This window comes from Stomoxys calcitrans, chromosome 1 (assembly GCF_963082655.1).
Source record: "Stomoxys calcitrans chromosome 1, idStoCalc2.1, whole genome shotgun sequence".
NCBI classification, from domain to species: Eukaryota; Metazoa; Arthropoda; class Insecta; order Diptera; family Muscidae; genus Stomoxys; species Stomoxys calcitrans.
The window spans coordinates 188,430,393-188,446,829 of record NC_081552.1 but is presented as its reverse complement, the minus strand read 5'-3'; the positions used below and the strand labels follow the sequence as shown (position 1 = coordinate 188,446,829).

Genomic DNA, 16,437 nt, shown 5'->3' with positions numbered 1-16,437 from the left:
TGTTTATCAATAAAGAGAAATCGGCCATAGATCTTGACAAATGCGATCCACGGAGGATGGCCTCTGTGCGACAAATTTCAGCGAAATTGGGTACATAGCCTATCACAACTCGCGATACCAAATCATTATCAGCGAAATCGGACAATAAATGCGACTTATATGGACCCAAGACTATAAATCGAGGGATCGGTATATATAGCAGCTATATCCAAATTTTGACCGATCTGCGGCAAATAAGACAAGGACATTGAGGGGCCTAATATAACTCACCTTCCCAAATTTTAGCGAAATGGGACAGTAAATGCGCCTCTTATCGCCCCAAGGCCTTACAACCAGAGATCGGTCTATATGACAGCTATAACCAAGACCGAACCGATCTGGGCCGTATTGAATAAAGTTATTGAGAGCCCTTACACAACTCACTCTCCCAAATTTCATCGAAATCTGATAATTAATGTGGCTTTAATGGGTGTAAGATTTTGAATCGGCAGATCTTTCTCTATGGGGTCTATATCAAGGGGGTCAGGAAAATAATCTGTGCAAAGTTTCATCAAAATATCTCTATTTATAAAGTCTTTAGAGTGATTTCAACAGACAGACGGACGGACACTGCTAGATAGTCTTAGATTTTTACGACGATCAGGAATATATATTCTTTTTAGGGTCGGAAGTGGAAATTTCGATGGGTTGAATATGAATATACACCCATCCTCTGGTGGTGGGTAGAGATGTGCACGTGAGTGATTTTTCACTCACGCTCACGAGACAAAAACTTATTCACTCATGAGAGAAAAATTTTAAAAACTCACAAAAAAATCACGACTAACGAGAAAAACCATGACTCACGAAAAACTTGTGAATCACGGATCAAGAAATATTTTTCCATGAAGCGAATAATAATTTTTTTTGCAAACTTCTGCGAAAATTAGGAGAAAAATAGGCAAACATGTAGTACTCTGATTATGGTGAGGAAGATCGCAAATCAATAAATATGGTGGCAAACCTCAGACCATTATGGCTACCATTACCGGCATCATTTTTGTTAGTTTTATCGGTTTAAATGGTTAGTTTTTCGTTATTTCTTTTCGAAAAAATAAATTATATCAGGTTATAGACCGATTTGGACCGTACCAGGCAGAGTCGTTGAAAGTCAGCCAAATCGGACGAAAATTGCGGCTTGTAAGGACTCATGAAGTCAAATCAGGAGATCGGTGTATATGGGGGCTATATCAGGTTATGGACCGATTGGCACAGTTATTCGTAGTCTCAATAGAACACTACGTCCAGAATTTCAGCTAAATCGGCCAAAAATTGCTCCTTTCAGGAGCTCAAGTAGTCAAATCCGGAAACCGGTTTCAATAGGAGCTATATCAGGTTGTAGACTGATTTGGAGCGTACTTCGCACAGTTTTTGGAAGTCATAACAGAACAATATATGCAAAATTTCGGGCAAATCGGGCGAAAATTGTGGATTGTAAGGGCTCAAAAGTCAAATCGGGGGATCGGTTTACATGGAAGCTATGTCCGGTTATACGCGGATTAAAATCGTACTTGACACATCTCATAACAGATCACTACGCGCAAAATTTCAGCCTAAATGGACAAAAATTCCGGCTTTCCGAGGGTCTAGAAGTCAAATCGGTAGATCTGTTTATATGGGACCATTATCTATGTCTGATCCCCAACGACCTATAGGGTGATTTTTTTGAGGTTAGGATTTTCATGCATTAGTATTTGACAGATCACGTGGGATTTCAGACATGGTGTCAAAGAGAAAGATGCTCAGTATGCTTTGACATTTCATCATGAATAGACTTACTAACGAGCAACGCTTGCAAATCATTGAATTTTATTACCAAAATCAGTGTTCGGTTCGAAATGTGTTCATCCACCGTTCAGCGATGAGGCTCATTTCTGGTTGAATGGCTACGTAAATAAGCAAAATTGCCGCATTTGGAGTGAAGAGCAACCAGAAGCCGTTCAAGAACTGCCCATGCATCCCGAAAAATGCACTGTTTGGTGTGGTTTGTACGCTGGTGGAATCATTGGACCGTATTTTTTCAAAGATGCTGTTGGACGCAACGTTACGGTGAATGAACACATTTCGAACCGAACACTGATTTTGGTAATAAAATTCAATGATTTGCAAGCGTTGCTCGTTAGTAAGTCTATTCATGATGAAATGTCAAAGCATACTGAGCATCTTTCTCTTTGACACCATGTCTGAAATCCCACGTGATCTGTCAAATACTAATGCATGAAAATCCTAACCTCAAAAAAATCACCCTTTACATCGATAGTAAATATCAGTGCAAAATTTCAAGCGCCCAGCTTTATCCGTTCGACCTCTATCGTGATTTCGATAGACCGACAAACGGACATGGCTACTTCGACTCAGAACGTTGAGACGATCAAGAATATATATACTTTATAGGGTCTTAGACGAATATTTCGAGGTGTATACACCACTAGATTAGTATACCCCACTTTATGGCGGTTGGTATAACAAAGCTTGCAAATTATTGAATTTAAGTATCAAAATGCGTGCTCTGTTAAGAAAGTTTATCGCGGGCTCATTTTTGCTCCTTATACCACCATAGGATGGGGGTATACTTATTTCGTCCTGCCGTTTGTAACACCCATAAAGTAAATATCTTCTTGATCGTCATGTCATTTAAGTCGATCTAGCCATGTCCATCCGCCCGTTCGTCTATCGAAAGTACGATAACTTTCCAAGGAATAAAGCTAGGCGCTTGAAATTTTGCACAAATACTTTTTATTAGTTTAGGTTAGTTGAGACTGTAAATGGGCCAAATCGGTCTACGTTTTGACATAGCTGCCATATAAACGAACTTGGGTTTTTACTTCTTGAACCTCTAGAGGGCGCTGTTATTATCCAATTTGACTGAAATTGAGCATGTTGTGTTTTATAGTGACTAACTGTGCCAAGTACGGTCCAAATCGGTCTACAACCCGATACAGCTTCCATATAAACCGCTCTCAGGATTTTACTTTTTGAGTCCTTACAAGACGCAATTTTTGTCCGATTTGGCTGAAATTTTACAATCGTTTCGACTTTCACCATCTATGCCAAATACGGTCCAAATCGGTCTATAACCTTATATAGCTATTGATCATCCTTGTTCGGTTCCTAGAGCTTTAATTTTTGCTGGTTTGACAGAAGTTTGGTATATAGAATGAAATTATGCCCTTCAACTAAATTTGTTTTGTTTAAATTTTTAGCAGAATCCATGGTGGTTGGTTCCTATGATCCGGCCCGGCCGAACTTATGATGCTTTTTCTTGTTTTGTGATGTTCTCGCCCGGATTCGAACCAAGGCGTTCAGCGTCATAGAAGGACATGCTAACCTATGCGCTACAGTGGCCTCCTATGAACATCTTTACGGGCAGTAAACAGGCCATAAGGGCATTAACAACCAGGACGGCAAGATCACGAAAAGTCTTGGAGTGTAAGAATGAGGTTAATGCCTTCTTTGAGGATGGCACGATCTGCATCGTTTGGGTGCCGGACCATAGCGGAGTAAGGGGCAATGGAAAAGCAGACGAATTGGCAGTGAAGGCCAGAGAACTGTGCGACTTTTGTGAGGACGCATTCCGAGTTAAGGGCGTGGGTGACGAATGCGTATGAAACCCAGTAGAACAGCGAAACAGTCGGTAGGACGGCGAAAATTCTATGGGGTGATCCAGATCGTATGAAGACGAGGCTATTACTGAAAGGAAGTAAGAAGGAGGTCAGTATAGCTTTCTGTATCATAATGGGACACTTATGACTACGAGCTCACTTGTGCAAAATCGATAAGGCATGTGATAGCATATGTAGGGCATGTGGGGAAGAGATGGTGAGACGTTGGAACATTTTCTATGTCAATGTCCGGCTTTCGCGGCTATCAGATACCGGCATTTAGGTGGCGGGACAGTGAGTCCCGTTATGCAAATTTGCCCAAGAACATTTCACAAAGGAACTGGGGCAAACTTCTCACATGTTAATGAGTGCTGTCCGATTTAATGATAAAGTTCTGATTGGTCTGTATTCGAATATGGTTGCCATATATTGTAGATCAATATCCCGATTGCCGAATAGATAAAAATCTTTCATATGAGTTGAGGATTTTCCACATTTTGATGTTAAATAACTGAAGTGTCTGGTTAAACTTTGATGAACTTCATCTGTGGTAAAGGGCGGCTCTTTTACGCAAAAATTCGAAACTTCTTTTAAGCCAAAAGTGCTTCGTTTACAGCAAAAGATGACTTGTTACGCGAAATGATCATTCTTTTGGTTTATTTATATCTTGTGACACTTGGCTGGAAAGAGGAGAGGTGGCTCTTTTACGCAAAAATTCGAAACTTCTTTTAAGCCAAAAGTGCTTCGTTTACAGCAAAACATGACTTGTTACGCGAAATGATAATTCTTTTGGTTTATTTATATCTTGTGACACTTGGCTGGAGAGAACAAATATCCAGAAATATTCATCCTTTGTATTCATCATAAACTCTTGCAATTTGATCGTAAGCAAAGTCCCAACGTTTACTTGTCGAAGAGTTCGTTTATGGCCAATGAATGATTGTTTTGCGTGTAGAGTTCTAATCGACAAACATGTTCGTTTGGGAAGTTATTTGGGATTTGGACAGCCCCATCGAATGGTAATGATTTAAAAAGATTTTAAACAATTTGAGAGTGAATAGATCAGCGCATATCGAAATTTTGGAATCCTAGTTGCTTGTTGGCCCCTGTTCCTTAGTGGAATGTTCATGGGCAAAATTTGTATTTGTAGTTGCTTGTTGCGATTTGATTTCTCAAAAACCGGTCTTTGGGCCATTGGCAGTTGGGCTTCCATATATACCGGTCATTGGGCCATTGGCAATTGAGCTTCCATATATCCATTAGCCCATTATAAGGGCAATTTGGTTAATATACCATAAATTAATATTCAAATTTTCTATGACCAATTAAACCGTTTGAAAATAAGTTCAAAAGTTTTTAACACCTTCATTTATAACATTTTCCCATCGATGGTGCTAACAAATCGATTGATCGATCACTTTATCGAAATTCCTCTATTGGGCTTTCTCAGCACTACGTTGCTGTTTTCGTCATTATTTCTGATGTTTTTTGATTTGGTTTTGGCCAAATTACAAATGCTTGTTGACGCGCTTTGTATTGTTGTTGTATAGTCACACAAGCTTAGTCACTCGTTGGCTCACTCACTCACTGGTTCGCTATCGTATATTTAGTTGATTTTTGTGTTTATTGACCCTGAATTCATAGTGATTCCATTAAATTTTATTCAAGTGCAAATTTTTTGGTTGTCAGCATGGTGATTGTAGTTGTAGTAGTAGTAGATGTTGTTGTTGTTATTGCAATGTTATTGTCACCGATAGTGGTGTCTTTTGTGGCCCCTTCGATTGTTTTTGTTTTCATTGAGCGCCACTTTGAATGGGAATGACGATGCCAATTGAAGGGCAGGGTGGGGGTAACTAAACAAAAACAACGCCATGAATAAAGAGAACCGGCAAATTATACCTTTGTTGCTGCTGCTGTTGTAGTTCTCGTTGTTTGACATTGATATGAGAGCCTCAATGAGTGGTGAGAATCAAAGAAAATTACTGTACATTTAACAATGGCTCAGCTGTTTCAATTGCTTTGCGGAATATCTTTGAGGAAAATAGGTAGATGCATTTGAGATTTTACACCCTCTCTTTGCATAGGTTTGTTGAATTCTTTGATTGCTATGGTAAACTTTTTAAAATAGCAAAATAGGTTCAAAGCGCAATTTTCAAAGATTGTTGTTTGTTGTTGTTCAATCCCATGGCAGCCGTATGTACGCACCGGATTGACCCGATGGAATTCTTCATCGGCAAGGGATGCTGCCTGGAGTGCCTTCTCCGCACGCTTCTGATCCCTGCCGGGACTGAAAAGAACTCCAGATCTTGGTTCTGTTCGGTTTGCCAGAACCGCCTCCATTGTCGGTCGGTGTCGGTGAGGTAACCGGTGTGGTACATTTCCGATTTTGCTCTGACCTTACATCACTACGGGAGTATAGTCATACTGAATATATTGCAAGGTGCTGTGCGAACATAGACAGCAGTGGGTCCCAAGCGTCGTCGTCGTCGCCTTCTGCGTCCTCGTCGTTCGACTATGTGACCCCAACGACCTCTCCCGTGCGGCAATATACGCAACAACAGCAGCCCAGCCGCAATATTGCCGGGCCAGTGCCGGGAAGTGTATCGTTTTTGCAATTAAATTGCAACCGTCTCCATGGCAAGATCGATGAGATTGTGGATTTTATGTGTCGGAAGAACATATTGGTTGCAGCGATCCAGGAGACAAAGCTATCCGACAACTGCAGCTCGCAAAGTTGTCACGGATACAATGTGCTACGGAAGGATCGCTCTAGGAATGGAGGTGGGGGATTGGCCTTCGTGGTACACCATTTCGTGCAGTATAGACCCATCTCGCTTGCGCTTGTGACCTCTACATAGAGTGCATGGAGATAGCCGTCAGGTTCCGTACTGCTGAGATAGACCTATACAACGTGTACATACCGCCGGTTGGTAGCTGTGTCCCAATTAATGACCAAGTCTACAAACCCGACATAAGTGGGTTACTATTTGGCCATAAATGTCTGGTACTAGGGGACTGAGCATCACATTTCATGACATTCTCCCCTAGGTAACCACCAGCGGGGCATAGCTTTGACAGAGAAGATTGAAGGCTCGACGTTTTGCATGGAGAATGAGGATGCCCCCACTAGGATAACGAGGAGATGTAGCAGCTCGCCAGACATTTCCATTGTATCCCCTGATCTCCTGAGTGATGTATGCTGGCAAGCAGTCATCTCTTTGGGGTCAGACCACCTTCCCATAATTCTCACCATCGACCGACGTTTATCAAACAGAAGAAGGCCGATTGGCAGCTTCAGTGAACTGACACCTCCTCGGATGTGCTTGTTGCCGCGAGGAAATTCTGAGACATTATTAACCCAGCAGCCGCTCGTTTTTTTCCAGTCGGCCGAATACCCCAAGTGGGGCCCAATTTCCCGGCACAGGCAGTTGGACACGCAGACGAGCGTGATGGGATTAGTTGTACGGACCCCATTAACCCCAGAATCAGCGAGCGAGCTGAATCTTAAAATAAACATAAAATAGTTAACAAACATGAGCGGAATTTGTGGCTGGAACACCTGGACCAATAAAACATAGACACCGGTTTAGGCAAGCTGTGGTCTACTGTTATGACACTCTCGAATCCCGGTAGATGGAATGACAGGACCTCAGTCACTTTTGGCGACGAAACCGTGACTGATCCGAAGAGATGCGCCAGTTTGTTCAACCGTCAATTTATTGTGCATGCCAAGACTGACAGGGCAAGGAGGAGAACCATTCGCCGTATCCGTGGTCTCCGAGCCGATGGATAGCCATCACAATTTACCGTGGGCGAAGTTACGAATGTCATCCGTGGCGCCAAATCATCCAAGCCATTGGGCCCAACGGAATCTCTACACTGATGTTGAAGAGTCTGGATTTACCTGGAGTTGAGTACCTTATTACTGTCCTCAACCTGTCTTTGAATATTCTTGTAGTTCCCCATGTCTGGAAAATGGGCAGAGTAATGCTGCTACTGAAGCCTGGAAAGGGCACGAGTTTGAAAGAGTCGTACAGATCGATCTCCCTTCTCTCACCAGTAGCAAAGACGTTTGAGGAATTACTCTTCCCGAGCCTTGTTGGAGAATTTCCATTCGCCGTGCATCAACATGGATTTCGAAGACTGCACAGCACAACAACCACTTTGCATGCCATCACCGCACACATTTGACGTGGCTTCAATCAGCCTAGGCTATGTGATAGGATGGTCCTTGTGGCACTGGACCTATCGAAGGCATTCGACACGTCAGCCATGCCAAACTATTTGAGGACATCGCCAACACGTCTCTCCGGCCAGGTCTGAAACGCTGGGTTTCGAATTATCTGTGTGGTCGCCAGTCTTGTTTGGAATTTAGGGAAAAGGAGTCGAAGCACCGTAGAGTTAAACAGGGAGTTCCCCAAAGCGGGGTGATATCTCCGGTACTGTTTAACTTCTACCTTTTGAGCTGTTATCGCAGAGACCATCCAAATCATCATCTTAAGGTAGATCTACATGATCTAGGGCGTGAGGTTCAGCGCTACAAGAGAGAATTTCTAGATCTAGCGACATATTCAGCGGGTCTAGACAACATACATACAGGCACGGTAGCAGCTGCAGTAAATAGCTACCGGATGAATGTAGTCCTTGAAGAAAGACCGCCTCCAATTGCACGTGAAGAAATTGACCTCCCCCGGCAGATGCTGCCGCCTCAACTCTTACAGAGCAAGGATTGATGCCGACATGCAAGATGTATGTGCCGATTGTGAAGAGGGACACCACGTCACCTGTTTAACTGCCCAGCCAGACCCACTAGATTCAGACCCAGATCCCTCTGGACGCATCCCATCTTAGTCGCAGAGTTCCTGCTTCTGGACACTCAACAGAATCAAGCAGTCGAAAGATAGAACATAACAAACTGCTACAGCAACATCAGTGTTGTTTGAATTACATATTTGAATTTTCCATTATTTGTCATTTATAGGTGGCTAGGACGTTCTTCTGCCGACCACATTAACTCCCTGCGCATAATGATTGAACGGTTTGCAGAACTTAACGGTTGCTTTGACAGAGAAGATTGAAGGCTCGACGTTTTGCATGGAGAATGAGGATGCCCCCACTAGGATAACGAGGAGATGTAGCAGCTCGCCAGACATTTCCATTGTATCCCCTGATCTCCTGAGTGATGTATGCTGGCAAGCAGTCATCTCTTTGGGGTCAGACCACCTTCCCATAATTCTCACCATCGACCGACGTTTATCAAACAGAAGAAGGCCGATTGGCAGCTTCAGTGAACTGACACCTCCTCGGATGTGCTTGTTGCCGCGAGGAAATTCTGAGACATTATTAACCCAGCAGCCGCTCGTTTTTTTCCAGTCGGCCGAATACCCCAAGTGGGGCCCAATTTCCCGGCACAGGCAGTTGGACACGCAGACGAGCGTGATGGGATTAGTTGTACGGACCCCATTAACCCCAGAATCAGCGAGCGAGCTGAATCTTAAAATAAACATAAAATAGTTAACAAACATGAGCGGAATTTGTGGCTGGAACACCTGGACCAATAAAACATAGACACCGGTTTAGGCAAGCTGTGGTCTACTGTTATGACACTCTCGAATCCCGGTAGATGGAATGACAGGACCTCAGTCACTTTTGGCGACGAAACCGTGACTGATCCGAAGAGATGCGCCAGTTTGTTCAACCGTCAATTTATTGTGCATGCCAAGACTGACAGGGCAAGGAGGAGAACCATTCGCCGTATCCGTGGTCTCCGAGCCGATGGATAGCCATCACAATTTACCGTGGGCGAAGTTACGAATGTCATCCGTGGCGCCAAATCATCCAAGCCATTGGGCCCAACGGAATCTCTACACTGATGTTGAAGAGTCTGGATTTACCTGGAGTTGAGTACCTTATTACTGTCCTCAACCTGTCTTTGAATATTCTTGTAGTTCCCCATGTCTGGAAAATGGGCAGAGTAATGCTGCTACTGAAGCCTGGAAAGGGCACGAGTTTGAAAGAGTCGTACAGATCGATCTCCCTTCTCTCACCAGTAGCAAAGACGTTTGAGGAATTACTCTTCCCGAGCCTTGTTGGAGAATTTCCATTCGCCGTGCATCAACATGGATTTCGAAGACTGCACAGCACAACAACCACTTTGCATGCCATCACCGCACACATTTGACGTGGCTTCAATCAGCCTAGGCTATGTGATAGGATGGTCCTTGTGGCACTGGACCTATCGAAGGCATTCGACACGTCAGCCATGCCAAACTATTTGAGGACATCGCCAACACGTCTCTCCGGCCAGGTCTGAAACGCTGGGTTTCGAATTATCTGTGTGGTCGCCAGTCTTGTTTGGAATTTAGGGAAAAGGAGTCGAAGCACCGTAGAGTTAAACAGGGAGTTCCCCAAAGCGGGGTGATATCTCCGGTACTGTTTAACTTCTACCTTTTGAGCTGTTATCGCAGAGACCATCCAAATCATCATCTTAAGGTAGATCTACATGATCTAGGGCGTGAGGTTCAGCGCTACAAGAGAGAATTTCTAGATCTAGCGACATATTCAGCGGGTCTAGACAACATACATACAGGCACGGTAGCAGCTGCAGTAAATAGCTACCGGATGAATGTAGTCCTTGAAGAAAGACCGCCTCCAATTGCACGTGAAGAAATTGACCTCCCCCGGCAGATGCTGCCGCCTCAACTCTTACAGAGCAAGGATTGATGCCGACATGCAAGATGTATGTGCCGATTGTGAAGAGGGACACCACGTCACCTGTTTAACTGCCCAGCCAGACCCACTAGATTCAGACCCAGATCCCTCTGGACGCATCCCATCTTAGTCGCAGAGTTCCTGCTTCTGGACACTCAACAGAATCAAGCAGTCGAAAGATAGAACATAACAAACTGCTACAGCAACATCAGTGTTGTTTGAATTACATATTTGAATTTTCCATTATTTGTCATTTATAGGTGGCTAGGACGTTCTTCTGCCGACCACATTAACTCCCTGCGCATAATGATTGAACGGTTTGCAGAACTTAATACCACACCTTTTTCACAGTTTCGAGAAGTTCAATGTGGAGCACGCTGTTGAATAATGGCAGCCCTGAAAAAATCGTGACACTAATTAGGGAGCTGTATAGGAATGCTGCAGTTTCAGTCCGTTTCAATGGAAAAGAGCGCCGACCTTTCGGGTTTCAGGTTACTAACAAATCGGTTAGTAACCTGATAATGCTCCCATATAATATGATCTCGGACCTTGACTTCGTGAGCCGCTAGAGGGCACAATCATTATCCGATTTGTCTGAAATTTTGCATGAAGCGTTTTAGTTTGGCGATCAACAACTGCGGCAAGTATGGCCAAAACCTGATATAGCTCTAATATAAACTGATCTCCCGATTATACTTCTTGAGCCTCTAGGGGGAGCAATTCTTATCAGATTTGGCTAAACTTTTGCACAACGACTTCTTGTATGACGTTTAAAGTGTTAGATTTGGCCTAAATCGGTTCATAACCTGATATAGGAGGCCACCGTAGCGCAGAGGTTAGCATGTCCGCTTATCACGCTGAACGCCTGGGTTCGAATCCTGGCGAGACCATCAGAAAAAAAAAACAAAATTCAGCGGTAGTTTTCCCCTCCTAATGCTGGCAACATTTGCGAGGTACTATGCCAAGAAAAAACTTCTCCTCAAAAGAGGTGTCGCACTGCAGCACGCCGTTCGGACTCGGCTATAAAAAGGAGGCCCCTTATCATTGAGCTTAAAAATTGAATCGGACTGCACTCACTGATATGTGAGAAGTTGGCCCCTGTTCCTTAGTGGAATGTTCATGGGCAAAATTTGCATTTGCATAACAGAACACTACATGGAAAATTTCAGCCAAAAATAGCGGCTTCCAGGGGATCAAGAAGTTAAATCGGGAGTTCGATTTATATGGAAGCTATATCTAAATCTGAACCGATATGGCCCATTTGCAATTCCCAATGACCTACATCGATATTAAGTATCTTTTTAAAATTTCAAGCGTCTAGCTTTACGCGTTCGATCTCTATCGTGATTTCGACAGACGGACATGGCTAGATCGACTCCGAACGTGGAGACAATCAAGAATATATATACTTTATGTGGCCTTAGACAAATATTTCGAGGTGTTACAAACGGAATGACTAGATTAGTTTACCCCCATTCTATGGTGGTGGGTATAAAAACTAAAAATTTTGAAGACGCTCATTTTTCGAAGGCTTTTTTTGCGTCTCTTAGCTTAGTTACACTTTTGACTTGTCCCAAAGCCAATTTCCTAACTTTTAACGATATTTTGACCTTCACTTTAGAATATTTTCCTTACTAGCTTGTCATTTAAAATTAAACTCCTTATTATGAAGAAAAATATCTTTCACCACAGGAAATTATGTTTCGCTCAAATATTTAAAGTTGAGACAAACATTTCTTCACTGTAAAGAAAGATATCAGAAGTTGGAGAAGGAGCTCAGAAGATCAAGATGGTTGAAAATCTATACTGAGTTCGGCTAGTGAAACAAATGTTCTGTCATAGCCATTAGCAAAGCCTGTCCAGCTTTCTGGGGGAGGTGGGGCTAAAGAACTTTTAATAGCAATAAAATTAGCAAATTTTATCGAAAGCAATGGAATTTTTGAAATTCTGGAAGGTGCTTAATCTTTTTTGTGGGGTGCTTAGTAGCGCACCCCGCAGAAGTCTTTCTATGCTTATGGCCATAGCCAATTAAAGTAAGTAAGTAATATGGAAGATCCGAATGCAAATTTGCCCATGAACATTCCATTAAGAAGCAGCGGGAAGACATTTGACATATCAATGAGTGCAATTCGATAAATGCTTTTTAGGCTGTTTGATAAGGGACCCCCTTCCAACAATAGATAATTTTGGATAGGGGATTTCGAATTTTTGCAAAAATCCCTGTGCCAGAGTTGGGCCAATTTCGATAAATCGTCGATACTATATAAAGTTAAGTATCAATAAAATTAAATCACATTTGTAGTCATTGTCGAGTTTAACAGAACATCGATTAATTGAAATGAGACCATTAAATGCTTTAGCCTCGTATTTACAACTGTACAGGCCCTGAGCTAAAGCGTACGTGCCCATATGATTTAAGAATTTGAGGTTTTGCCAAAGTGTCACAAATGGTATTTATGCCAGGGCAGAATAACCAAAATGGAACATAAAAACTATTAAATATGCATCTGATGTAGCAGAAGCGTGTGGCAATTGTGCAAGAAATACTCAAAATTAGACAAGCAGTGAATGCTGAAAAAATAAATGAAAAAAAATTATCTGGCCCTCTATCTGCCCTTTAGAAAGGTCATAACGAAATTACAACAAAACAGTGCCTTTAAAACAAAATGATAAAAAAAGAACACGAAACGCTTCAAAACGGGTTAAGATACCAAATGACATTCTTTGATAATGACTTGCTGCAGGGAGTGACACCGAGAATAAATTGCCCAAAAGGGAGCCATAACAAAAGAGTCGACTAATGAGTGAATGGACTGCTGACAGCTTCACAATCTGCGAATAATGCCACATTTTGCCCGGCAACAATAAAGGCAAATTGTTTTGGGAATTCGACACAATCAAGACATGCAAGCGAAAATGTGTTGTTTCACTCCATGTTGGTTTAATGAATTTTTTCTGTTCTCGGGTTCGGAGGGTTGTTTGAAGTGAATTCTTGCTCAAATCATTATTAAATTGAATACATTTTTGGCAGCTTCATAAATTTTGAGTTAACATTTGAATAGAAGTTTTAAAGTGGGGGCATAACATTGCTTACACTGAAAAAAATTGCACCAAATTTTAAGATTTTTCCTTATTCGTAGAATTTAGGCAATGAAAAGAAGCCAAAGAAAGATGCTGCCTATAAATTTAATTTCCCATTTACTAACGGATATGGCCATCCATTTTAGATTGATTCCTATTTTACGTCATAGATGTCTGTCAAATTATAATTTTTTGAAGAATTATTTTTTTTTAAACATAGCATCTTAACTTAAAACAAGTAAAAGCGTACTAAGTTCAGCCGGGCCGTAGCTTGGAAACCCACCACCATGGCTTCTGTGAAAGTTTAGACAAAATAAATTTATTTCGAACCAGGATTATTTCCAGCCAGGATTCGAACCTGGACACACGGAGCAACAGCGAGGGCCATTGCCGTTGTCTTAGCGTTCGAAGGCATCAATACAACTTCCAACAGATGCACAAAATCATGTGTACTACGGAAGAAGTGTAATTTGTCACAGAAAGAATGTCTGTATTTACACACAAATACATGCATTAGGAAAAGTACAGCTAATAGACAGGGTTGTCGAGCGTGGTTAATGTGGTAATTGTATCTTAGATGCGTTTTCGAACAATGATGGTCGAGAGACCGCTTTACATGGGAGCTATATAAGGTTATAGACTGATTTTGACCGTATTTGGCACAGTTGTTGGAAGTCGTAACAGAACGCCGTATGCCAAATTTTGCCAAATAGGATGAAAATTGAGGTTTGTAAGGACTCAGAAAGTCAAATCGGAAGATCGGTTTATATCGGAGCTATATCAGGTTATAGACTGATTCGAACCATACTTGGCACAATTATTGGAAATCATAAAAAAAACACTACATTCTCAATTTTTCAAATTGCGGCTTTTAAAGGCTCAAGAAGTCAAACCGGGTGATTTATATGGGAGCTACATCAGGTTATACACCGATTTGGACCGCATTTGGTACAGTTGTTGCAAATCATAACATAATACTACATGCAAAATTTCAATTCAAAATTACGGCTTATTGGGGCTCAAGAAGACATTCGGAAGATCGGTTTATATGGGAGCTATATCAGGTTATGAACCCATTCGGACCGTACTTGGCGCAAATGCTGGAAGTCATAAATCGAATAAAAGTTGCGGCTTGTAAAAGATCAAGAAGTCAAATCGGAAGATCGGTTTATATGGGAGCTATATCAGGTTATGTACCGATTTAGAGCGCACTTTGCACAGTTGTTGCAAGTCATAACAGCACTCTACATGCTAAATTTCAGCCAAATTGGGGCAAAAATTATGGCTTATATGGGCTTAAGAAGTCAAATCGGGTGATCGGGTGATCGGTTTATATGGGAGCTATATCAGGTTATTCACCGATTTGGACCGCATTTGGTACAGTTGTTGCAAGTCATAACATAACACTACATGCTTAATTTCAGCCAAATCGGAAAAACATTGTGACATTCAACGGCTAAAGATATCATATCGGGAGTTCGGTTTATATAGGAGCTGTACTAGGTTATAGACCAATTTGGACCGTACTTTGCACAATTGTTGGAAGGCGTAACAGAACACTATGCGCAAAATTGTAGACAAATCGGACAAAAACTGAGGATTCGGTGATCGGAGATCCGTTTATATGGGAGCTATATGGGAGCCAAATATTTGGCTTAAATTTGGAACAAAGATATAAGTTATGATTACCAACATCCATGCCAAGTACGATCCGAATCAGTCTATAAACAGATATAGCCCCATATAAACCGATCTGCAATTTTGACTTCTTGAGCCTTTGGAAGGCTCAATTTTCTTCAGATTAGGCTAAAATTTGGCACAAAGACTTTTTATACCCACTACCCTTTTTCCGTTTGTTACACATCGAAATATTGATCTGGGACCTAACAAAGTATATATATATTCTTGATCAGCATGACATCCATCCGTCTGTCTGTCTATTTGTCGAACGCACGCTAACTTACGAAGGAGAAAAGCTAGGTGCTTGAAATTTTGCGTAAACACTTGTTATAAGTTTCAGGTCGGTTGGCGTTGTAAATGAGCCAAATCGGTCCATGTTTTGGTAGAGCTGCCATATCTTAGACGCCAGATCTTGACTTCTTGAGCCTCTAGAGGGCGCAATTCTTACCTAATTTGGCACCAAGTGTTTTTTATTTGCCTACCAACAACTATGCAAAGTATAGTCTAAATCGGTTTATAACCTGATATAGCTCCCTATAAACCTATTTTGGATCTTGACTTATTGAGCCGCTAGAGGGCGCACTTTTTATCAGATTTGGCTGGGTGAAATGTTGTGGTTTGACCATCAGCAACTGTGACAAGTATGGTTCAAATCGATTCATAACCTGATATAGCTCCCGTATTAACCGATCTTGGATCTTGACTTCTTGAGCCGCTAGAGGGCGAGATTATTATCCGATTTGGCTGAAAGTTTGCATGAAGTGTTTTGTTCTATTTAACTTCTAACATTTGCGCCAAGTATGGTTCAATACAGTTTGTAACCTGATAATGCTTCCATATGAATATTGATCATGGATTTTGACCTCTGAAGAAGCTAGAGGATTTAATTATTATCCGACTTAGATGAAATTTTGAATGATCTTGATTTCTTGAGCCGATAGATGGTGCAATTCTTATACGATTTTGCTGAAATTTTGCACTGAATGTTTTATTTTAACTTCTAGCATTTGCGATAAGCATGGTCCAAATCACTTCATAATCTTCCATATAAACTGTTGTCGGATTTTGATTTCTTGAGCCCCTAGAGGGCGCAATCTATTAAGAAATGTCGGCCAAAGAACTTGATAAATGCTACCCATGGAGGAGGGTATATGAGATACGGCCCGGCCGAACTTAGCACGATTTTACTTGAGTGTTTTGAAATTGTTTCTTATTTGCTTAAAAAGTTTCTGAGATTCCACGTTACTCGGGGGTAAAAGGAAACTCATTATGATTGAAGTTTTCTAGAACTCTAATTTTTACATTTAAAGTTTATACTTCTAAA

The 16,437-nt window shown here is 41.7% G+C and overlaps 1 protein-coding gene across 5 annotated transcripts in view; it reads right to left on the bottom strand.

The window, feature by feature from the left end:
• The window catches only part of LOC106090824 (sensory neuron membrane protein 2), a 572,456-nt gene that overhangs the window by 128,052 nt on the left and 427,967 nt on the right, over positions 1-16,437 (bottom strand). The gene's annotated exons all lie outside the window — the stretch shown is intronic.